This window comes from Poromitra crassiceps (assembly GCF_964638095.1).
Source record: "Poromitra crassiceps genome assembly, chromosome: 21".
In the NCBI taxonomy this organism is placed as follows: Eukaryota; Metazoa; Chordata; class Actinopteri; order Beryciformes; family Melamphaidae; genus Poromitra; species Poromitra crassiceps.
The window spans coordinates 15,385,298-15,390,297 of NC_139638.1; the positions used below are offsets into that span (position 1 = coordinate 15,385,298).

The 5,000-nt window shown below is 44.3% G+C and overlaps 1 protein-coding gene across 1 annotated transcript in view; it reads right to left on the bottom strand.

The window, feature by feature from the left end:
* The window catches only part of dbh (dopamine beta-hydroxylase (dopamine beta-monooxygenase)), a gene marked incomplete at its 3' end in the record, with an annotated part of 67,416 nt that extends 62,854 nt beyond the window's left edge, over positions 1-4,562 (bottom strand). The window contains exon 1 of the mRNA XM_083657338.1: positions 4,474-4,562. The remainder of the gene's footprint in view (positions 1-4,473) is intronic.
* Positions 4,563-5,000: the final 438 nt, after the last annotated feature.

Consider the following 5,000-nt stretch of genomic DNA (forward strand, 5'->3'; position numbering starts at 1 on the left):
GCTGCTCCCAAATATTGAATCGAGACCACAAAAAGTGTGACGTTTCGGTCAAAGCCCTTCCTCAGACATTATTACTTACTTGCACTTCGGTCCTGCACCTGGTTTTAACCCTTCACTGGATATGCGTGCCTTTTTGTACTTTTGACAGACAGATAAAACATAATTGTGACTGACTAGTCCTTCAACTGCAGGACCCGGGCTCAAGTCAGCAAACATCTGCAATGCTCAATCTTGACTTGGTAAGCTCCTAGTCTACTCTGCAGCTGACCAAAGCACAGCGCTGAGAGTAGGCACACGCGCATCACACCAAGTGCCGTGAGGGGCAATATCCCAGGCAAGAATGATACCACGGCGCAAACGGACAGTTTGACAGTTGCGGGATGCCCTGCAGTTTGGTCACAATTCCCCTCCTAAAATGAACTATCCTCACAGACAATTTGGCATTCCGTTTTGAACTGGCCATGCCATGGTGGTGCCCTTAAAAGAAGGTTATGGATCTCCTCGTTTAAAACGACATGTGATGCAGTGAATAACAAACACACGTTTCCCTCATATCAGTCATTATCGTAGCAGTAGCCTGCACGAGGCGTTTAGGGAGCATGGTAAACCCTCATACCAGTCATTATCGTAGCAGTAGCCTGCACGAGGCGTTTAGGGAGCATGGTAAACCCTCATACCAGTCATTATCGTAGCAGTAGCCTGCACGAGGCGTTTAGGGAGCATGGTAAACCCTCATACCAGTCATTATCGTAGCAGTAGCCTGCACAAGGCGTTTAGGGAGCATGGTAAATACCAGTCATTATCGTAGCAGTAGCCTGCACGAGGCGTTTAGGGAGCATGGTAAATAGCAGTCATTATCGTAGCAGTAGCCTGCACAAGGCGTTTAGGGAGCATGGTAAATACCAGTCATTATCGTAGCAGTAGCCTGCACGAGGCGTTTAGGGAGCATGGTAAATACCAGTCATTATCGTAGCAGTAGCCTGCACGAGGCGTTTAGGGAGCATGGTAAATAGCAGAGTCATTATCGTAGCAGTAGCCTGCACAAGGCGTTTAGGGAGCATGGTAAATACCAGTCATTATCGTAGCAGTAGCCTGCACGAGGCGTTTAGGGAGCATGGTAAATAGCAGAGTCATTATCGTAGCAGTAGCCTGCACGAGGCGTTTAGGGAGCATGGTAAATAGTAGTAATTATCGTAGCAGTAGCCTGCACGAGGCGTTTAGGGAGCATGGTAAATAGCAGAGTCATTATCGTAGCAGTAGCCTGCACGAGGCGTTTAGGGAGCATGGTAAATACCAGTCATTATCGTAGCAGTAGCCTGCACGAGGCGTTTAGGGAGCATGGTAAATAGCAGAGTCATTATCGTAGCAGTAGCCTGCACGAGGCGTTTAGGGAGCATGGTAAATAGCAGAGTTATTATCGTAGCAGTAGCCTGCACGAGGCGTTTAGGGAGCATGGTAAATAGCAGAGTCATTATCGTAGCAGTAGCCTGCACGAGGCGTTTAGGGAGCATGGTAAATAGTAGTAATTATCGTAGCAGTAGCCTGCACGAGGCGTTTAGGGAGCATGGTAAATAGCAGAGTTATTATCGTAGCAGTAGCCTGCACGAGGCGTTTAGGGAGCATGGTAAATAGCAGAGTCATTATCGTAGCAGTAGCCTGCACGAGGCGTTTAGGGAGCATGGTAAATCAAATCAGTCATTATCGTAGCAGTAGCCTGCACGAGGCGTTTAGGGAGCATGGTAAATAGCAGACGCTGTGAGGCCTTTAGGGGACATCTGTAATTTGTAGCAACAGAAAATAATCTGCTGGGTTACATTATCGTGTGTTACTGGACATGAAATTAACTTTGCACACTGAGCCCATCTAACAGTTGTGCTGTATCACACTGCACCACTTCATTTCTCTATTAGAATATTTATTTTGTTGAGGAAAAGGGACTGAAACAATGATTTTAAGAAGATTTGGGCCTTTCTTTATGGTTCTATAGTGTGATATACTACATGTATTTCATAGTTCTGTTTTCTATTTGTAATATTGAAAATGCAAATATATTTCTTCAATTTAAAAAATATTGCATTTGTGTGTTTTCACATAGCAATTACACGCTTAGGGCACCCAAATGGCCAGCAGTGCTACTGCCAAAGTCAGGCCCGGCGCTAGGGGCGGGCCTGACCGGGCCGGGCCCCCCCATTCAACAAACTGGCCCCCACATTCCAAAAAAAAAAAAAAAAATTTTTTTTTTTTTTTTTGCTAAACGTTTTTCCGTTTTTCTGTTTTAAAGTTTAACATGGAATCTGGCTGTCATTAGGCATTGATTAACTGAATGCTATTGCTAACTGTTACTTTGAACATCCATTTGCAATGATTCTGGCTGGATATTAACTATTGTAAATTTGTCACAATGAATGCAATTTGTGCACAATGTGTAAATACACTTAATATTAATTGTTTAGGCCTAATTATTTGTAAAGTCACAACACATTAGAGATGTGTGTAGTTCTTCACAGATTTAGCCTCTTCATTTTGCTCTCAAATGCACCAGGTTGACGAATTTTACTTTAAAATGTACAAAATCTTCTTCCGGGGGAGAATCCCCCCGGACCCCCCTTGGGTAGCTTGGCCCCCCCAAGCTAGTGGCAGGCCCCCTCTGTAACTTTGGTCTGGAGCCGGGCCTGGCCAAAGTATCAGCTATTATCATTTAAATGCTTAATAGTTATACAAGCTCTGTCATGTTCAAAGCATTATGTAACTCCTCTGGGTACAAATCACTCCATAGGTTGAAACACTCTCACGGTCACATGGTGCTACAGTGTAGTGACTCTAACCCTTTTTCATATCCAGGACTCCTCAGTTACTCCACATTAGTGACCCCAATTTGATGAGATGTTGTCTCTCATGTGCAAATCTGACAATATTTTAGATAGGATTTTGTCCAGAACTCCATGCCTATATCTGCATTGTAGATATATACTGTAACAGTGAAATTATGATCAAACCAATCATTCTTCTCATCTACATTCTCTAATTGTGATAACCGAAATAATATTGAAGTTACCAATTCATCAATTTACTGGGGGGGGGGGGGGGGGTCCTTGAGGGGGTCAAGGACCCCTGGTAGTCCCCGTCCCCCAGGTTGAGAACCACTGCTAATAGTGAGCAGCGGGTTCAAAGTTCAAACTAAACCAAGATCAAGTTCTGCCAGCAAACTGGACAGTGGCCAGTAGTAGTAGTAAAAAGGCTCTTCTAGCAAATATTGAAGAAAATAGTAAGCTTATGATATGAACATGCAGTTGGAATGGAGCTGAGAAACATAGTAGCCTAGCTACTAAGAAAATAGCATTATTGTCAGCAGGGCAAACGCCCTTATTAATTAATTAACATAGTTATGAATGGAGCAGATTCGATCGAGAAAAAAGTAAACAACACCCCCTTTTATCTTGACCCCAAACGTTTTGTAGGCAAACATGTCAAGAAAGCGTGTAGGCCCTTTCGTGACTCTTCCGGCTATACTTATTAATTATTATTATTAATTATTAATTATTATATCGCCGGAAGAGTCACGAAAGGGGCTAGAAAGCGTGCAGTTGTGCAGAAACTCTGAAACCGGCTATAACGTACTGCAAAGCAGAACAGCTGTGCGCTGCTTCTTTCTTATGTCGAATCAGTCGTTATGATTGTGCATTTAATGTGAGAATAAACAACTCGTTACAAATGCGAACACGTGTAACATCCATAGCGTTACATGCATGCTAGCAGGGAGGCACGCCACATCAAAACACACACAACCCGAGCAGAGCAGAAGCATAACGTGGCACAACGCTGCATGTGTTCTGACCCGGTTCTGACGCATATGGCGAACACTTTTCTCATTGGTATCAAAATCCTCCCAACCTGCATCAACAACCGAACTTGACTGCACATTCTCGCTAGTTTCCGACAGGTGTCATGCAGAGTTTTGCACCCCCGCCGAGAATTGCACCCCCACCATATGTTGGGGCTGTTTTAACTTAAAAACAGGGATGCAAATCTCGCCAGGTACAAACCGCCGAGATGTGCACCCCCCTCCATAAAGCCAGGAGAGATCCCCGGGTCTCGAGGTCCTCTGTACCCGGATTTTAAGCACCAAAGTCGGCTTCCATGAGCCAGAAGAGAGACCCCAAGCATGGAAGTCACCTCCACGCGGATCTAATGCATCAAAGTCGGTCTCCATGAGCCAGGACAGACCCCCTGGCTTGGAGATCACGTCTACCGACAATTATATCATTTTAAACAGTTAAGTTTCCGTATAAATCATTACAATATGCTCCCGGAAGGTGGGGATGCAATTCTCGGCGGGGGTGCAAAACTCGGCATGACACCTCCGGCCACACGCATACTAACAACTTACAGTCCTCCTCGGTTCTGCCTGCTTGAAGAAGACTGTCGCGGAAAATGCAGGCTAAACGCGATATATTTACAAGAAGTAAGACTTACTTTATGGAAGGAGGGGATGAAAGCCACTGGGAAATGGCCGAGTAGTCGACTAGTTTGCTGCCGGAGAGAGACGCTTCAAAGTGGGGCAGAAAGCTGCAGTCCAGTCGCTGTCATGCGCTGCTGCAACCACACTTCACTGAGTCTCTCCTTACAGTCTGCAGCCAGGCATGGGAGGAGGTAACTGATTACATGTAATCAGATTACTGGCTTCACTGTAATCAGGTTACAAAAATGTCCTGTAATCCCTTACTACAGTGACAGGGGGAAATGTAATCAAGATTACAGTTGCATTTATTTAAAGATTGGGATTACTAGCAGCATTATAATTGAAAATACATGATGTATATTCTATTTATTGAGCTATATCCAAGTGGCTGTGCACTGTAAATATTAACTCTTCTTATTATCTAGCCTACTTATATGTTTGATGTCATATAGTGTGGAAAAAAGAAGAAAAAAACTTGGGAGGAAAAACACTGACCAGTGCACCCAGAAAATAAATGACTAGAAACCAGATAATATCCACT